The following is a 20939-nucleotide window of genomic DNA, read 5'->3' on the forward strand; positions in this document are numbered from 1 at the left end:
GTGGCATGGGAAAAACAGGTTGTACCAAGAGCATGGCGCCGAGCAGGTGGAGTCTTTATACCTAAAGAAAAAGATTCTACAAGCATCAGTCAGTTTCGTCCCATTTCCCTATTAAACGTAGAAGGCAAGATTTTCTTCAGCATTATTGCTCAGAGATTGTCAGCTTACCTATTAAAGAACTGCTTCATTGACACTTCAATACAAAAAGCGGGCATTCCAGGTTTCCCAGGTTGCTTAGAACACATCAATGTGATCTGGCAACAAATTCAATCAGCTAAAAAGGAGAGGAAGGAGCTCCATGTGACATTCCTGGATTTGGCTAATGCATATGGTTCAGTGCCACATGAACTACTTTGGGCAGCATTTGATTTTTTCAGCGTACCGATGACAATAACAAATTTAGTGAAAGCCTATTTTGGAGATTTGCAATTCAGTTTTTCAACTTCAGAATTCAGCACTACATGGCAACGCCTAGAGGTTGGAATAATGGCAGGATGCACCATTTCTCCACTGGCTTTTACCATGGCAATGGAAGTAATCATTAGGGCATCAAAATGGGTAGTAGGAGGAGAGCGCTTGGCTTCTGGAATGCGACTACCACCAATTCGAGCATACATGGATGACATGACAACCATGACTACAACAGTAGCCTGCACTAATCGATTATTGGGCAAATTAACCAATAACATTGAATGGGCACGAATGCAATTCAAGCCCACTAAATCAAGGAGCATCTCTATAATTAAAGGCAAAGTAGTAGATAAAACATTCTTCATTAATGGTGAGGCAATACCAACAGTGTCTGAGAAGCCAGTGAAGAGTCTTGGGAGATGGTACGACGGGGATCTAAAGGACACAGTTCGTGTGGGAGAAGTTAGACAACAAGCAGTGGAAGGGTTGAAGAGCATAGACAGCTGCGCTCTACCAGGTAAACTAAAACTCTGGTGCTTTCAGTTTGGTCTACTGCCGAGGTTGCTGTGGCCACTGACTGTGTACGAGGTTTCTTTGACAACAGTAGAGAAGCTGGAAGCTTTAATCAGTTCATACATCAGGAAATGGTTGGGAGTTCCACGCTGCCTCAGCAGAGTGGGACTTTATGGTAAAGGAATACTGCAGCTACCAGTCTCTGCTCTAACCGAGGAGTTTAAGTGCGCCAAGGTCAGACTGGAAATGACTTTAGTAGAGTCACGCGATAAATGCGTAAGGGAGGCAGCACCTGTGTTGAAAACTGGAAGAAAGTGGGCAGCAAAGAAAGCTGTGGAAGATGCAAAGGCTGCCCTTCGAATTGGTGATATCATGGGGCAAGTTCAGCATGGAAGAGGGGGTCTTGGTTTCAGTTCAACTCCTCCTACATGGCACAAGGCGGCCCCAGCTCAAAGGAGGAAGCTGGTAGTCAACGAGGTGCAAAAGCAGGAGGAGAGGATGAGGTGTATAAAGGCCATTTCCCAGGCCAAGCAGGGAGAATGGATGAGATGGGAGAGTGTGGAACAACGCAAGATTGGCTGGAAAGACCTATGGTCAATGGAACAGAGCAGGATCAGTTTCCTCATCAGGTCAACATATGATGTTCTCCCATCACCACAGAACCTAAACCTCTGGGTAGGAGAGGATCCCTCATGTCCTTTGTGTTCATCACCTGCAACATTAAGGCACATTTTGACAGGATGTAAGGTGGCTCTTAGCCAAGGACGGTTTACTTGGCGCCATGACCAGGTGCTGCGATGTTTGGCCTTAGCATTGGAAGACAAGCGTAACATGACCAATAAGTTGTCACCTGTTCCATCAAAACATTACACACAAAAGACAACATTCCTCCGCCCAGGAGAGCAACCACCAAGAAAAGGTGTTAAAACCAATTCTCGCCCAGGACAACTGGAAGCTGCTAGAGACTGGAAAATGCTGGCAGATGTTGGTCAACGGCTTATTTTTCCACCTGAGATTGCCACCACTAACCTTCGACCAGATATTGTCTTGTGGTCTGGATCAGCACGCCTTGTTCACCTGGTAGAGTTAACAGTGCCATGGGAGGATGCTGTAGATGAGGCGTATGAGAGGAAGAAACTGCGGTATGCTCAACTAGCCACTGAAGCGGAACAGCGAGGATGGAGAGTTCGGGTTTACCCAGTGGAAGTGGGTTGTCGAGGATTTGTGGCACACTCTACAACCCGGTTTCTCAGAGACGTCGGATTCAGTGGCCAAGAGTTGCGTCGCACAGTGAAGAACTTATCTGAAGCAGCAGAAAGGAGCAGCAACTGGCTGTGGTTGAGACGGAAAGATTCTGGCTGGGGACAGGTAAGTAAGCTGGGCTGAGTTGAGTGGGGGACGGAGGGGGGTGATGCTGGGACGCCAGAATCACCGTCGAGCCCTCTTGAGGTGTCGTGGGCTAGTCGACGAAACACTGAGGATGGAAGGTGCCCACTTGAAAACCCCAGAGATGTACCCTACTTAGCTCAATCCAGACGGTTGTCATGCTGATGCGCTGGGGAGGCCGCACTTTGGTTGATCCCCGGAGCCAGCATCGCAGCCGTTGTGTGTGCTGATGCGCCAGGGAGGCAAAATAAGCTGATCCCTGGAGCCAGCATTACACTTCAGCCATTAACACCAGACAGAAGGATATCTACATCATCATATGGAAGGAAACGTAAATGGATGGAGACGCATATGGATCACATTAGTTTACTGTAAAGCTACGTCTTAGTTGGTGCTTATCTTGGCGAGAGCCGAGTTCAAATCAGCATGAAGTTTTAACATCTACTCTCGTGTAATGGAAATCTTGAAATCAATCAACCAAATCAATTTATTTTTATATGTCGCCTTTCATGGCAAGCCATCCCAAAGCGCTTTACAAAACAAGCCAAAGATGTAACTATAATATCAAACATTACAACAATTAAAAATACTAACAACAAAAATATAAAATGTCTATTTTCCATACGCTTAGAAAAGACAGTAGGTCTTTAGGACTTAATTCCTCCAGAGTGTCAGAGTTTCTGACAACTGGAGGCACAGAATTCTAGCGGGAGTTTCAAGTAGAAAAACCAGCCTCCCAGAGTGACACACCTAAATAAAGGAATGGCCAGCAACTTAAAACTTGAAGAGCCTGTTTGACGTCTAGGGATATAGGGATGCAGCAATTTAGATAAATATGTAGGCCCTATTCCCCCGAACAGCCTCATAAGTCAAGAGTAAGATCTTAAATATAATACAAAACTGGACGGGCAGCCAGTGCAAATTTTCAAAAAAACAGGTGTAATATGCTCAGTCATTTTTTGTACCAGTCAATATTTGTGCAACTGCATTTTGGACCCCTTGTAACTGGTTCACCAGGTGAGAAGGCAGCCCAATCAACAATGCATTACAGTAATCCATATGTGATGGTACAAAAGCTTGGATCAAAATCTCAGCATCCTTCTGTAAAAAGTGTGTGCGAATTCTAGCAATGTTTCATAGGTGGTAGAAAGAAGGCTGACAAAAACATGAGCCTCAAAACTAAGACCAGAATCTAAGACTACTCTCAGATTCCTGGCTGAAGTGGACACAGCAATGACATGACCACAAGCGAGACGTTTGGGAATTAAAATTGTGATGGAAGAGAAGAGACTGGAATGGGAGTCAAAAGATACCCTTGTTAAGCATCATTATAATATAGCTATAGCTGTTTATTTCTTTTGGGGAAGATATGGCTTGTTTGCTTGTATATTTTGTATTAGTATGCTAATTCTTTGTTTTATTTCAAGTGGTGCAAACTTTGCACTGGAGCAAATGCTGTTTTGGTTTTGAATGAATCTGCTTTGCTTAGTGTTTTAATACAGAGAAAACTGCTTCAGTGCAATGGGATTGAAATACAAATCCTGTTTTTTTTTTTTAATGGGTAGATTGCTCTATGTGCAATTTATGACAGTCCCACAATAGTAGGGCAGTGTAAATATATGTGTGTATATATATATATATATATATATATATATATATATATATATATATATATATATATACTGTATATAGAGAGAGAGAGAGACGTTAATAAAAATAAACCAAAACAATAACAAAAAATCACACAAACCGTTAGCGATAGAAATAGACAGCCATAAGAAAATTAAAACAGAAAAAAAGGTTTGTACAATAACATGATACAACAATCCATGCTAAACTCAGTCACTCAGAAATGACATAGGACTATTACATGATAGCAAATGGCAATCATGTATTTTTACAGAAAAGGCGGCAAAGAAAAGTTCACTATCCACCACTCTCTATAGCTGACCTCATTACGAAAACATTGGCATTTTTTAATTCTTGGCGACTAAAACGTACAGTACTGATACTAATTAAAAAAAACAATTCTAAAACGCTTAGTATGTGATGGGTGTCCCTGCTTGTTACCGCACAAATCACGAATGATGGCAGGGAAATTGGAGAGAGCTTCAATCGCAAGACATTTTTGGCGTTTTTTAATCTCTGACGGTATTTCGTCTTGATCGCCCTTTGCTAGTAATGTACTAGTATTGAGCCAACAATGCAAATTTGTTCACTGGATTGAAAGCTAAAAACTCACACCAGACGTAATGGCTTGTCAAACTAGACCGCATGCAGTACTTCGATTTCTGATTGGCCAACATTATGTATTTTGAAATGAACCAATATTACTTAAGTTACAATAAACTTTATCGGGTCATTGAAAAAAAATATATATCGACTTGCAGGCATGAACGCACACAGGAAATAAAATGAGTTAAAGAATAGGCTTTTAGTTTTTTTTAAATATGTATTTTTTTTATCCCAAAGACAGACTACAGTAACCGCCCAACTGTTTATATGACATTTAAACAACAGGGTTTATTTATAACGTACATATTTAATATGTAAATTAGCCATGTGTGCACTGAACGCTCTGTCACAGCACAGCAGTCTGGTGCTAGCGATTAAACGTTGATTACATGATAAAAGTTTGCAATAGATTGTGAAGTGGTACTAAGTAAAATGCGTTGTCTGCCATTTCAGAATTTTTGTCGCGTACCCCAGTTTAAAAACCGCTGCATTAGAAGAAACCACATTACCAACAGATAAAGTTTAATAGTCGTATTTAAATGCCATTGTCCTGACTGGTAAATTCTTACCTTCCAGCTGCCCCTTTATTTTGACAATTGCCATATCAAAAATGGCATTTTTTGACATTTTTCATTCTTAGCCCCCAAGTAAATATTTTGAACAGTTTTCAAAGCAATTGTTGCTTTATTTTTACAACACATGTTGATGTTGATATGATAAAGACGTACCTGCTTCACGTACTGTATTGCATTTTTTTTCAAGGTTAAACGATGGCCCGTGTTACACAGAACACTAAAAATAAAATGCCAAATATACAATATGTATTTCGTTGGTTTTGTGTATTTGCTATATTGTAATACTGCACATAATGATATGGTTTTGAAAATGCTACTTACCAAAACCGTGACTGCACGTGAACTGTATTACATAATAATTTCCTTTATTCCGATTCCATTGGGGTTATCTCAATGCAAGATGTATTACATACAGTGCTGTATAAAATCACATACACTGATATATATGAAAAGTTCACTATATATACATTTTTATATATAAATGCCGTTATACTAGGCCTACTGGCAAAATGGCGCTTATGGTGCATAACACATACTGAATTATTTTGGGGCATAATTTTAGCATTTTTTGTCATAGAAAAGACACATTTCCCATATTTTATAACGTTACCGTAGTCTACTTTTTTTTTTTTTTAATCGATGCGGTTTTCGTTTTTTATTGCACTACGCACAAGTTCGAACTTCTCCCATTCACTTGCTAGATCACTCCATATCTCCAAACATCAGAGAGATATTTTGTCTAGCAAATAGATAAGTTAACAGCGGATGAATTTCAGTATTTTTAAGCACAAATATAATAGCCTGCATTTCAAAAGTCACTGCCGAAGCTGATTACTTATTCTTCCAGAAGTAATGGTCGGGTGTAACAGGGATACAAGGTTATATTTGCGCCGGGCCGTGTTGTTAACACAAGCCTGATGACGTTGTCGTCCAGGCTTTACTGTGAAACTGACTGTAACCAGGGAGGGTGTGAGCACTTTCTACTGGACTGGAGAATAAAAACAAGTTTAATTATGAAAACGCAAGTGTAAACAAACAGGTAAAAAAGATTAGCCTGTCGTCACACATGTCATGGTAATAAAAAATGCATTCATATACTGTGTATTGGTATTGCGTCTCGTCTGGGAAGGGGGACATACGGGCGCGTTAAGAGAAATTCAGCGGGACATTTTTTTATTTCAGGGGGTCGTTGCCGCAATGGCGCGGCCTAGCACGAACACTGGGCCCAGTTTCTCTGCATCATGCACCCTATATAGGATGTCCATCGACTGGGAAACAGCAGGAGCTGTAGCTGGGTCACCCCATAACGACTAGATCTCAAAAAGGAAATCCGGTTGCATTGGGGAAGACACAGGAGGGGTGGTAGGCTCATCATCAAAGATGGACTGCCTTCTCCCACCTTCTGTAGGTCAGGGCAAATGCAAGACTGCAGTGTCCCTCTCGATCAGCAGTAGGAGCTCTGCCGACAGGGAGAGCTTAACCACAGGGGATGTGCTGTCTGACTCTATGTCCTCTGAGGCGACAATGGACAGCATGTCATCCTGTTGTCAGTCTGCACTGTCGCCCCCTGGGGCCCCAAGGGGACAGAGGGGGCAGGCAGCGATGAACATTCACGTAGTAACTCTGAGTCCACCGATCGCTTGGAATGGTGACTCTTCTTCTTCCTTGTGGGAGGAGGATGAGTAAGATCATGAAGACAGTTCCCTGCATGGGCTACTTTCCCGGGTCTGTCGTCCGATCTCCCTTGGCACAGAGCCATGGGGTGAGCAAGCAGCCACCTCTCTACTATAGGGTGATGGGGAAGAGCACTGTGCAGCGGTAAGGGATGCAGACCGCTATGTAGAGCCACGAGAGAGTCATTTCTCCAGCGTGCGCTTGGAGAAAGACGCACAAAACTCACAGAAGCTGCGGTTAGTCAGTGCTTCCTTGGTGTACTCTGGCCCCATGCAGGAAGAGCATCTGCCGTGCTTGTCCTCAACAGGCAGACTGGCCTTGCATGTCTCGCAGGGATAAAACCCAGGCATGATGCATAAAACAAGCAATGCAGTGTACAGTATACAGGTGCTGCCTCATGCTGATAAAAAGGTTAGAGAGAGTGTTAAAATGACATGCTTTAACATTTTTTATATACAACTATTTTGTCATTTTTTATGTTTTATAGGTGTTTGTGTTTGCTAACATTACTGTGTACCTTTTTGTGGAAGTTGCTTACCTTCACTCGGAATCAGAGTGTATTATAAAGCATTATAAATGGGACATTCTTTGGGTGGCCGATTTATATGTGTGTTTACAGTGACTTCCTCATGGAAAATGCAGTTTGGCCAAAGACTGAAAGCAGAGAGTCTGTTGCCAAGGTAGTTTTGATGCTGGAAACATGTGTTTCTCTTGGATTTACCTGATTTTCACTGGACGTGGAGGACTCTGAAGGGGTCTATTTATCACGTACACACCAGAGAATTGTGGAGATATGTTGCTGTTTGACAATTTGACAGCTCGCACTGGGGTAGCACCGTTGCTGGTATTAATGAGGGTGTGTTTCCCATATCACATGGCCATGTGATCATTACATATATATATATATAAACTGGTGAGCATTTTTTTCAATGGGCTCATCCAGTTAATAACTGAAACAGATTAATAGAGCAATGCTGAAACTAATTACACGTTTTTAAAGATAGGTAACAACTCCCCTTCATAGTCACATATTTGGTTTGCTATAACGTGTTTCTTCAAAACTCCACATTTAAGATTTTCATAGCAAATGGAAGTGCATGACAAAAAAGAGTTATATAATTATTTTGTTAGCTACATTCACTTTCATAGGTTAACTTACCATGTTGCAAAAGTAAGCATTACTGAAAACATGTATGGTTACTTGGTAAATCGGTAAACTTACTCAACCATACAACTAAGAATCTACTATTCTTCTTTATCTTGTTCACTACCAAAAAGGCCAAAAGAAGCCAGAATTAAAGACTACTAAGCATTGTTATGTTAGCTGGGCTTTTGTGAGCAAACAAAACTCCTAACAATTTAGGACAGTGTCCTATTTGCAAACTACACATTTCAATAAGATAAGAACGCATTAGAAGAGTACACTCCAATTATGTAGATCACAATCAGATTAAAATATCATTAGAAAATGATTCAGTGTCATCAATCAGTCAGCTTCCATATATAGCAGGCATTAATACACAGTAGATGCCTGCTGGATCATCACTGCATCACCTGTGAATCATATTTAAAATCCGTGCAAGTACTAGCTTTTTCATTTTAACTTGCTGTGTTTTTAAATGTAGTTCACAACTATACGTTACTTGCACGTCGTACTTCCGCATTAAGCTATACCGGTATAGCAATATCCAGTGAATGCAATTTCTATGTTGTTTGTTGTTACTAGCACTGGTATTTCAGTCTTTTATTTTTTGCCTTGCGAGTTCAGTTTCATCCAAAAATATTACAATGGGCCTATTTTACATGACATGACTTCAAGACCTACCGCCATTAACAATAAATGACTACACAGGATTCTAAAGTCATCGTGTAGAGCTGACAAGCAAGTTGGAGAAGGGGTTTAAGGGTTACACCTACAGCTACCTCTGTGACTATGAAGGGGAGTTTTTACCTATCTTTAAAAACGTGTAATTAGTTTCAGCATTGCTCTATTAATCTGTTTCAGTTATTATATACTGTTCGTGTGTCATTATAATTACATTTTCCTTCTCGTCGCTGATATTTAAATGCTTTTATAGATGTGCCTGAACACTCATCCTTTTTCTCTCAGAAATTAAACCAACAAGTAAAAAAAAAAAAAAAAATGTTTAAAACTGTTCAATACAGCAAAGGAAAAGAAGTAAATAACAGGATTTCAAATAAACCGCTCATTTCAAATAAACTGCTCCTGACATCACTTATTGGCAGTAAATACTAAACAAAGACACAATTGGTCCAAATGTATTTTATTATCCACCAAAACCAGCCAATCAATACTTTGCATTGACGAAAGTAACCAATACTGTACCTGCAACTACTGAGTCAGCCAATCACAGCCTGTCAGCTCGACTGGAGCACAGACACAGCATCTTTCAACAACAAAAAAACGAGACAAAGACAGTTCAGTAATATTGCTCCATTCAAATATTTTGCACTGTTTAGATAAACTATAAGCAGCTCTGACAAGTAAAACAGTTATTTGTTTAATATTTTTTTCCTCTAGTTATGTGTGTGATCCTTTATGAAAATTTTTTCCTAAAACCTTTTCTTACGTGCATGATATCGATATACAATTTTCATATCGTTGCCCACCCCTGCAGTTCTGGGGTTTTCAGTTCTTACTAGAGCTGCATATGAAAGATGCTTTGCAAAAATAAGTTCATATGCATCATATTTAATTATGTAATTTCCTGGGAAAATCCCAAGACCCTCTAAGTAAATCAATGCATTCTGTTTAGAGTCAGTTCACATATAACACACAGCTGTTCCAACAATCATTTTTATAATAAGCTTGGAACAGGAGATGAACAAGGAGTTTGTGTGGACTAGTGGTTATAGGGTGAATTCCCTTACCAAGTGCAGTGGTACTACAATATCTTTGTAATGGTTTTGTCCTGAGGGATAAAGCAAAGGACAGCTATACTGATGGTAGAATGTTCGTAGCTTGACGTATCAATTAAGAGTCGTTTCTTGTTTTATACCATTAAAATTGTTTTATTCTTCTGAGAAATTGTGTCTTTGCCTTTGTGCTTGATTCTAAATTGGGTCCATTGAATTAGAGGGCAAAGTTTGCAGATAATAAAATAACTTTACTCAAAACAATAATGTAACTGCTGTTACTGCAACCATGTCATTTTTAACTAGTTTTCAAATATTTATAGTGCAAGTGTTGCACTTGCTTTGAATCAGGTTTATTATTTAACAAGGGCTGACAGTGCGCAGAATGACGAGGAGGGTAATGTAAGGAAAAAGACTGTAATTACCTTACGATTTCAGGTAAAGTAACATGACACTGGCTGCAAAAGGACTGCAACCTTGTCCTTTTTTATACACAAATAAACTTACATTATTTGAAAAACGTCTTAAGCTATACAAGCAAATTTCTACAATGTATTTGGCTTGATTGAATGAGTAGTACACATCAAGCTACAATATGAAAGCTGAACATTAATTTCAATGAACAATGCCAAGTTTTTAATGAAAAAAATATTGTAGCCTACTTCACTAAAGTAAAAACAGGCTTCTGTTATTTTCAAATACCACTGCTTCAGATTATTACTACTGCTAATAAACAAACAACTTTTTATTTAAGGTTGGTGTTGAACTTAAACCCGTTCATGGCCCCGCAGGAACATAAACCTGCTAACTTCCTGTGACGGGCATGCCCAGTCGCTAGTTCCTTGGCGCATGCATGCCACAGCAGGAGTAGTTTGGACACACGGCAGAAGACACGCTGTTGATCGGTTGGTGGAACAAGGAGACTTGGCAAGGGCTTGGCTGATCAGGAGTCCCTGATTGGGTGGAGTGGCATGCCCCAGGGAGCACCCAACCATTGAAGAAGAGGTTGTGCTACAGATCGAAACTGATGCAAAGCCATGAGAATTCAAAGCGAGGCAGCTGAAAAGTCTTAAGTCATGGGCCAAAGGAATGGAGACTATCCACTCTACAAGGACAATGAGAAACCCATGAAACCAAAACTGCCAGTCTCTCTGTGTGTAGCCGGGGGCAGGGTTTTATTTTACCTGCGAAGAGGAAGCCATAACCACCGACAATGTGTGTATATCCAAGATAGGGGTTGGGATTAATCGTTTGGGGATATTAGATCCCCTAAAGCAGTGGTTTTCAACCTTTTCATCTCAAGTACCAGTGTTTCCAGCAGGGACCACCAGGTGTACCAGTAACTCTGTGCAATCTTAAACAGCTGTTGTAAACCGTGACCTACCCCATTACAACCAAGTTTGTTGTGTCTGTACTAATTTATTGCCTTACTTTTTTTGTTTTTTGCTCAGCAGTATACTTCTTAATTACAGTCCTTTCTGTGCGTTCTGTGGTCAGTTTGGGAAATAAACTTTGTTTTTCCTGCAACAGTTGACCTTGCTTTAGTACAAAACTCACGCTACATTACTGTTCCCTTTCAAGTATGAAATGTAACCATTACCGTATGGGTATTAACCTCTTTAACCTGAATAAATATAACATATATAAAATATAAAATATAACAAAGCTGCTCGCAGAGCCTGTGATGCAGTCATGTCCTGCACCCGAGAACATAAATGAACTGCACACACAGATCTCATCTCCATTTTTCTTTTCAAGAACTGACCTGACAGGATGAGCCTATTCAGATAAGTAATTGTTACATTTATTGTGTGTTACACAAATGATATGTGATATTACAAATAATCGCAGTATTAGTTTTACTAATTATGTATTTGTGCACTACAGCCTGTTTGTTACATCCCACTGCCGTCTTGTGCCCCGCGTGAAGCCGGAGGATTGAATCACCTCTTCCCAGGGATCAAGCAACATAAGCAGGCTGACTTGTGCTCTCTGGAGTTATTTTTTTCTCGTTTTGGCTTCGGCCAGTATTATCAGACAGTTTGTATAAATTAAGTAATTGTATTACTGTATTATTGTATGAGAGAAATGTTTTTCTTTTCTCATTATATTTTTCTGTTTTCACAAAGACTACGCAGGGCTTGTCTGCATTGCATGTTGCGGCACACATGTAGTGAGAGCAGCTGTGGGCTCTGCAGCACTGCGCAGGACCAAGAGGCTGCTTCGGGATTCCCTCCCACAGCATCTTGATGCCGTTTTCGTGACAACTTTCACATCACCATTATGAGTACTGTCAATTTACTAACAAGCAGGCTTCCCTCAGTCTCGTGTGGGTACTGACTGAGTGGTTTTGTCAGCAGCTTGCACAGGTGGGCATCCCTGTACATTGCTACCTGCGGTAACTGCAAGCTGAGTAGACCTGAACCCAAGTAGTGAGGTCACCAACCTGCTCCATTCCCAACACAGTACCGTACTGCACCGAACCGGTACCGAACCAACCTGTACCGTCCTGGTTCTGTTCCGTACCGTACTGTACCGTTCCGTACTGTACCGTCCCGGTTCCGTTCCGTACTGTACCGTCCCGGTTCCGTTCCGTACTGTACCGTCCCAGTTCTGTTCCGTACCGTACTGTACCGTCCCAGTTCCGTTCCGTACCGTACTGTTCCGTTCCGTACCGTACTGTACCGTCCCGGTGCTACAGGCACCGAACCGGTACCAAATCGCCCCGTTCCGGTAACGTCCCGGTTCTGTACTGTACCGTACCGTCGGTACCATATCTGTACTATACCGTACCGTACTGACCCCTTTCCGTACCGTACCGACCTGATGTTACAGGCACCGAACCGGTACAGAACCAACCCGTACCGTCCCGGTACCATCATGATGCCGCACTGTTGGTACCGTATCCGTACTATACCGTACCATACCAACCTGGTGCTACAGGCACCAAATCAACCCGCTACCAATTAGTGTTTACATCCCCAGTCTGGTACCAAGTAGGTCTTGTTGACAGCCCGTTGCTGTCTTTAGCATCTGAGGCAGCTACTGTACATTGCTTGCTATTTGCATAATGCCTGGGTTTTATCCCTGTGACACATGCAAGGCCAGCCTGCCTATTGAGGACAAGTACGGCAGATGCTCTTCCTGTCTGGGGCAGGAGCACACAAAGGAGGTACTGGTAAACCACAGTTTCTGCAAGTTTTGTGTGCAGTTCTCCAAGCGTACACTGGAGAAACTTCTCTCCCGCAGCTCTACAGAGTGCTCTGCGTCCCTCACTCCTGCACAGCACTCTTCCCTCTGTTACAGAGGTGGCTGCGTCCTCCCCCCATGGTCCTTTGGGGTCCCAGGGGGCTACGAGTGCAGACTGGCAGCAGCATGATGCGCTCTCCATCGCCGCCTCTGAGGAGCTGGCGTTCCCATCTGAGAACGTGGAGTCAGACAGCACAAACCCTACGGTTAAGCTCTCCCTGTCGGCAGAGCTTATGCCATTAATCATGAGGGCCACTGCAGTCTTGCAGGTGCCTGGTCTACAGAAGGTGAGGCAAGGCAGTCAATCTTCGATCCTCTTCAGTGTACATAGATTTTCTCTTTGAGAACCAGTCGTCCTGGGGTCACCCGGCTTCAGTGGCTGTTTCCCAGTCTATGGACACCCTATATAGCAGAGGTTTTCAAACTGTGGGGTTATTAGGGGGGGGTGCCAATACCTGACTGCAAAATACTTCTTTTAGACTTCCTGGCGATTGTAAAAGCTCTGCGGTAAATGGCAGACTCGGTGGGCCTGCTTCCAGGATGACTGACTGATCAACTACCTAGACAGGGATCATGTTTAATCTGACCAGACCCCTGTTAAATCTGACCAATCCTCGTCTACAGAGCTTGTGTCATTTCAGACCTATCGTAGCACATAGAGTCTACTGCCCAGCCTTCTTTCATTTGAAAGTTGTGGGGCTTATCACAACAATAGTTGCTACAAAGTGCAGCGACTGCGGGTTTTAATATCAAATACATTTTGTTCACAAATAAAATCCCCCCCAAAAAACTAGATTTAGATACACCTACAGTTTATAAATGGGGGGGGGGGGGGAATGAGGGTGAAACATTTTATTAAATACGTCTTTAATAAAGTTATAATAAAAAAATTAAGCTGGACAAACATTACAATTATTATTCATAATTGCATTAACATTTATAAAGACTTATTAAAATGTTGCACCCTCGTTTTCTCGTTCTTTATTCTGCTTTTAATACGAAAGTAAAGACTTGGAGGATTTAAAAGCCCATTTGTTGCTTCACAGCAAAACGCTGTCAATTAAACTGATTTTCTTACTATTATTATTGTAGGATTGTTAATACAGTATTCCTTTTACTCTACATAAACACATTGAAATGTGTTTCAATGACCGTAGATTAAGCACTAAGGACTTTACTACTAGTAAAACCAGACCGTGATATAACTAAAAGGTATACTGTAATAACAATACTACTACTAATAAAATCTGTTTAATTTACAGGTTTGGCTGTGAAACAAGTAAATGGGCCTTAAATCCTCCATGTCCTTACATTTAAATGTGGAATGAAGAACGAGAATAAGTGACTATATATTGATGTTAATACAATTACGAATAGTGATTGTAATAAAGTGTATCCATTTTAAAAATATATATTATAACTTTATCTTACAGACGTGGTGTCTGCCTCACAGGTTCGACTCCATGACTTGTCCCATGGCAGAAATACTGCAATTTTTGCAGGACCTGTTTGATGCCATTCAGCTTGCCATGTCAAAATTGACTCTGTCTCCCCAGGAGCTTAGCTTCCTGGTGGGGCAATTTTTGAAAGGGGTTTGGTGGCTTCGGCCACCTATGAAGGACATTGTTCCTCAAGTGCTTGTAAATAACAGTGAAAACCAAAGGTGAAAGAAAAAGAGAAAATAAAACACAGTAATAAAACTACAAACAAAAGTGCTGAACGGGTCTCCGTCCTACGCTCAGTTACCCTATACACTGGGATGGCTAGAGTTTCCCGTATAACTAAACACGCCCCCTCAGGTACGTCATTATTTCTTTTTATTTTTTTTCTCTTTAAATTATTTTAAGGCAGGCTGTTTTCCCCAGCCAGGCTTGCCTCTCTCTTGTTTGAAAACTGACATCTTAGTTGTAGCTGGTGGACTGACAGTGGGACCAAAATCCTCTTCTAAACTGTCACAAGCTACAAATAGGGCCTCCCTTTCATTCCAGGGTTTTAACAAGTTAATATGATAAATTTCGGTCTTATTTTGGCGATCGGGTTGCCTAATTTCATAATTTACATTACCAATTGCCCATATCACCTCGTATGGCCCCACTTAGACTCCAACGTAGGAAGCAGCAACAGTACCTTATCTCCTGGCCGAAAAGTCTGAATCCGTGCTTGTTTGTTGTACTGCTGCTCCTGGCGATGCTGAGCTAGTTTTAGATTCTCTTGTGCCAAATGACCAACCAATTTTAGGCGGTCTCTTAACATGTTTACATACTTAACTATGTTTTTGGAAGTTTTTGTTTGCTCCTCCCACTCTTCTTTCAAATGGACCCACTATATCCATAGCAATGCGTTCAAAGGGAACTGAGATCAGGGGCAGTGGGACCAGCGGGGCCGGGTGAACCCACCCCGGCGCTACTTGCTGGCATTCCGGACACTCCGCTACATATCGTGCCACCTCACCAAAAACTCCCATCCAATAAAAGCAAGCCAATATTCATTCCTGAGTCTTATCGCTACCTAAATGTCCCGAACATGGGACATCGTGAGCCAACCGCATGATCTCACGTCGAAGAGTAATTGTGTTACAATCTGACTTGTGCTCGTGGCTTGGGATACTCTATACAGTAAGTGCCCAATAATAATATGATGAGGATATGTAGGCAGCCAGTTATTCTCTACATCCTTCCCCTCGATAGACCCAACCTGCCCCCAGATGTGTGCCAGCGAATGATCAGTTTTTTGTTCCAATGCTAGGTCCACATTTCAGTCCCAAAATTTTGGGATATCGAATGGAGCTAAAATAGCTTCAGCACTGGGGGCCTCAGTAACCCGCCCCAACAGATCACACTTTCCCTTTCCCTTGCATTTAACTTACCTTGGAGCTTCCCCCAACAAACCCCAGCCTTGTTTCATTGACATTCCTTCCCATTTTTCAACCCTTCGCTCTCTTTTTGTTTTTTTCGGACAAAATCAGGAATGGAACAAATCAACATGCAGCAGGAAGATTTTCCCAATAGATTCCTCCGCTGCTCCCATGGTCTTACTGAAGACTGGCTTTACTGTTTTATTAATCCTTGTTTAAAAATGCAGCCAGTCTCGACCTAAAATTACTGGATATGGCAACTTTGCAGCCACTGCCATGATTACGCGGCAGGTATGACATCCAACAGTCATATCTAATTTAGTGAGGGGGTAATCCTTGTTATCCCCATGAATACAGGAAATGATCACAACCCCATGTGACCACCAAGGTAACCCCGTCAACAGAGCTTGTTCAATTAAAGTTTGCCCATATCCTGGGTCCACTAATGCATGGGTGCTCACATTACCAACCCGTACATCAACAATGCAAGGCCCCTCCCAATCATTACCCCTGGACTTACCTGGTGCTGTTAATACATAGTGGGAGGCCCCGATACACTCCATCGCCGCTGGACAATTTCGGGCGAGGTGGCCGACATCATGGCACTGGTAACACAGGGTTGAAAGGGCGCCCAAGGAGCCTGCATGTCCCGTTGCCAGTTTGGAAACGGGGAGGGGTGCTCTGCTCTTACTCCGCTGAGGGTTGACCTGGCTCTCCATTGATGTGTAGGCAGGCCCTCCATGGGGTACCAATGAGGTGTTGATCCGTGGGGGAAGGGGTTGAAGTGCAGTGGGAGTCCCGTTCTCGGGCCTGTCAGTGTGGGTCGGTTGGAGGGAGGAGCGGGGGCAGCGACCGGTGGGGTGGGTGGCAGCGCCTCCTCATATCCTTCAACCAATCGGACTGCTACATCCAGCGTGGTGGGACGATGTCGGGTGACCCAGCTCTGAGTGTCCACCCCCAGCACCTTAACAAATTGCTAAATGGCAACCATCTCCTCAACTTTTTCCACATTGTTGGTACCAGGGCAGAGACATCGGGTCACATGATCCACAAGCTGTTGCGCCACCACCCGGGGTTGCAATCCTGAGGGTCGCTGGTATTCCCGGAACCGGCGACAGTGTGTCTCCTCCGTGATGTCGAGCCGCTAGAGAATGGCCTACTTCACTTGATCATAATTCAAGGCTTTTCCGTGAGTCAAGGCCTGGTAGGCTGCTTGGGCCTCCCCGATCAAATTGAGGTCCAACTGGGTAGCCCACTATTCCCGTTGCCTGCCTCTCAAAAGCCACCAGGTAGGCCTTGGGGTCATCCTCCAGTGACATCTTTACTACCCGTGTCTTGGGTAGGGGCCCTGTTGGTTCTTCCGTCGGTTCCCTCCTCTGATTGGCCTCCAGGAACATGGAGTGCATCTGTTCCATCGTTGCCGCCATCCCTTCCTGATGTCTCCGCTCCTGCGCCTCCAACATCGCAGCAATTGCAGTGGGGTCCATCTCAGTCCGACTTCTGATCACCAACTGTAAACAAGATGTGCCAAGGGTTGCAATAATCCATTGTCCAGACAATGGTTTCTCTCCAAAAACAGTCTGTGTTTAATAATTTAATACATTTAATAGCTCGGCGCCCCTGTGTAACCAATCGATGCTTGGCCTCTAGCTGATCACATTTGAGTCGTTTCATGTACTGACAGCTACGTGCCCCCATCAAGATGGCCAACTTCCTGTTTCCGCCCACCGTCATGTCGGCCGTTTTGTGGAGAAGCGTACCACCAACCTTACACAGCGTCCTTTCCGATTGGGAGGGAGATTTACAACATTGATTCTTTCTCTCTTTATCACAAGGCCATTCATTGCTGACCAAACTGCAGCTGCTGATCAGGAGTTGGCATTGGCACATAGTTTTGGGAGGAGTGTTGCTAAGCTAACATTCCATCCCCCAGCATGGGCTTTGAAATGTAAATGCCAGAATCTCCAAAATATTTACACAGGCTTCTTTTTCCTAAACATTAAAACATATGGAATACAACTCAATGACACCTTGTATGACTTTTAAAATTAGCAATACTTGAAATACAGCACTGTTCACACAAAACATTTAAATTCCAAACAGGTGTTAATTTGTAACATATCCATATAAAGAGGCTCCCTGGTACCTAATCACTTCATATGCTCAAACTCACTCCAGTGGCTGATCAGCAATCAGATCATGTGCTCTACAGAAAAGGTACTGTAGCTGGTCTTTGGAAAAAAAATGGCCTTCAGTCTCCAGAGTTGTCAGTCATTCATCAGCAATGAATTAAAAACACAACAAACTAGAATTGCAATTCTTGCATAACTGACACTTCATTGACTTGGTTATTACAGTTTAGTTCTTAATGTCTATTAAATATGTTATTGTAGCAGTCAGTTCTGCCTATTTTCTTAAGCTTCACCAAATCATCTTCCCCCTCCCTACTACAATATGTATGTCTGTAAAAATGTGGGTGTGTACCTTTAATTTTTGATTTGGCTAAAAAAGGGGCGTGTCTTCAGTGCTCTGCTGTGCCCGGGCTATGGTAATCACTGAGTGAGATAACGATGGGGACAGGCAAGTAGCAGCTTATGTTTCTTTTTCTGTGCATACAGGCTATAAACGTCGTTAAACCCAGGTGTCATGGTGATGTGTATCCAAAGCAGTCTTTTAGCACAAGGCACTGGTAGTTTCAGCACGTTGCAACACAACAGTAGCCATATGAGACCTGCTTTTTAACCCATCAAGCTTTAACACACTTGCTGCTATCTCCACCCATCTTGGCCCTTTCTTCTCTTACTGAGAACCTACGAAATCATACATCACCAACAAAGCCTTATTTTGATAGCTGTTTAATGGGGGTTTGTCGTTAACATATATCTCAAGCGCATCATGACAAATCACAAGAAGACTTTAAAGTTGAGTTTTGATGGGTAACCTTGAACTTAAAAAACAATTCCATATATGTATTTTTCATCTTCCCCTTTCAGAACTCTTTGACCCTTTGCGGTCCATTATCGGACCTGGTCCGACATTGCAATTATTCCTATCAGGTCCATTGTCGGACCCTGTCCGACATCATCAAAAAAACGCAAAAATCGGGTTTCTAGTCGTTTTTTCAGCGGAAAAAGCTGAGAAAACCATTCAATGGCCGAGTGGGAGCGACAGGAGCTGAGACAAGCCGATAAAAAAATAAATAAATAAATAAAAGGCATATCTCATGAATAGGCATACATGCCCCTGGCATTACAATAAGGGCGGTAATAAGGAAACAAGCTGTCTGATACTGCACCAGCGCACAGATACTATCACGGACATTTGCAGAGCTTTTTTGAGATGTTATAGTAATAAAATAATGACTTGGATTGCATTATTTAGGAGTTTGGTGATAAAACGAGTGATCAGGATATGATGGATCGGTATGTACGACTATTATTATTATTATTATTTATTTCTTAGCATATGTGAAACCTATAGCGAACAAAAGGGTGGGGCGGGGCTGGAGATGCCTAGTGAGTGCTTTGTTGATATGCTGGGCCTTTTAAACCCGTTTGACTGTGAAAAAAATACTTTTAAACAGCGCGTCTAAAATTAACTGCGCGTGTGAAAATAAATTAGACCTGGCGTGCCTGACGCGCATTTAATAAATGGACTGCAAAGGGTTAAAGCAGAACTTGAGGTTGATTGAGCGAGAGATCAAGGAGATAAGGATGTGGTGACGTGCAGATGGAAAATCAAGGTTGTTTGGCCATTTCTGATGGCCATATACTATACCAAATGGGATATTTTCCATCACCAGGCTGCTGCTAGTGGTGAAGAGGATTAGAGAGAAGTTGCACTGTCAACCACAGAAACTCAAAGAAGTTTAGGCTTACTGTTCATTAGCTAGAATTACATTGATTGGGGGTTAACTGCCTAATCTTTCCGAATCTACAGCAGTCAGTCTAGGCGGGGCTGCTGAGTAGAAGGACATGGAAAGGAGTACTCTGTGTCAGAGCAGTCACATTGTAAGTACTGTGCTGTGTTGAGTTTTGTAAAGCGTGTGTTTTGTTTGTTACAAGTAAACGGGGTATCCATCCTTGTGTTTGAATAAAAGTGTGCAACCGCGCTAAAACTGCAATTTCTGTGTCTGGGTCAACATCTGTTAAGGGGCAACGAACCCGAGTGGAAGCAGCTTGTTCACTATATATATAACACATGAGACAGAATAAATGTTATAATATAATTATAAGTCAAATACATAATTTACATTGTTTTTGTATTAGCTCCAAACAGGTTCCTGTGATGTTTTGTTTCTGCTTTTGTCTCTGCCTGGCTTCTGTAAACCTTTAGACACAAAATGCCCCTCTCAGTGATGTCAAGTACGGTGGTCCTGTAAGTCATCAAAACAAAGTGCTGTTTTTATCTTGTATACATGATTGCAGTCTTTGAAGCCCCTTAAAGGGTTAATACATGTATTTAGGAAAAGTCATGAACGGACAACTGCATAACTTTCAGACACGCAGAGTAATTTCAATTTGAAAACCACTAACTGTGCTTTTTTTCAAAATGGTCCCTTTAGTGCACTGTTAGTGTAAGGATTATTGGCCACATGGTCAAACATTGTGTGATCCAGTGGTTAAAGAAACAGGCTTGTAACCAGGAGGTCCCCGGTTCAAATCCCGGCTCAGCCACTGACTCACTGTGTGACCCTGAGCAAGTCACTTAACCTCCTTGTGCTCCGTCTTTTGGGAGAGATGTTGTTGTAAGTGACTCTGCAGCTGATGCATAGTTCACACACCCTAGTCTCGTATCTTGTAAAGCGCTTTGTGATGGTGGTCCACTATGAAAGGCGCTATATAAAGAAAGAAAAGCCAGAGCACTTTTTTTTTTTTAAATCGCTTCCAGCAGTGATTTAGAGGACAGATCTCAAACCCCAGTGCACTAGAGCGGCCATTTTGAAAAAAGCTCTGAAACAGACTTTAAAGTTATAAGTGTAAAAAGTTGTCAGGATGTGAACAATAACAAGAAAAATGTTATAACATTTTAACAATATATTATATATTATAACATTTTAACAATATTATATAACATATAACAATGGTTGTAACAACACGTGGGGGAAGTGTAACGCTATATTTTACTCTTTAAACAAGTGTAGCTAACAAAACAATTACATACAT

The 20939-nt window shown here is 42.1% G+C and overlaps 1 protein-coding gene across 5 annotated transcripts in view; it reads right to left on the reverse strand.

Annotated features, from left to right (window-relative positions):
• LOC117408649 (bone morphogenetic protein receptor type-1B) overlaps positions 1–20939 on the reverse strand; it is a 342845-nt gene that overhangs the window by 184948 nt on the left and 136958 nt on the right. Inside the window, exon 4 of one of the 5 annotated variants that reach the window (XM_058996763.1) lies at positions 9142–9202. The exons of the other annotated variants lie outside the window; for them this stretch is intronic. The gene's annotated coding sequence lies outside the window, so the exon portion shown is untranslated. The remainder of the gene's footprint in view (positions 1–9141; positions 9203–20939) is intronic. 5 annotated transcript variants of the gene reach the window in all.

This window comes from Acipenser ruthenus, chromosome 2, assembly GCF_902713425.1.
Source record: "Acipenser ruthenus chromosome 2, fAciRut3.2 maternal haplotype, whole genome shotgun sequence".
Taxonomy (NCBI): Eukaryota; Metazoa; Chordata; class Actinopteri; order Acipenseriformes; family Acipenseridae; genus Acipenser; species Acipenser ruthenus.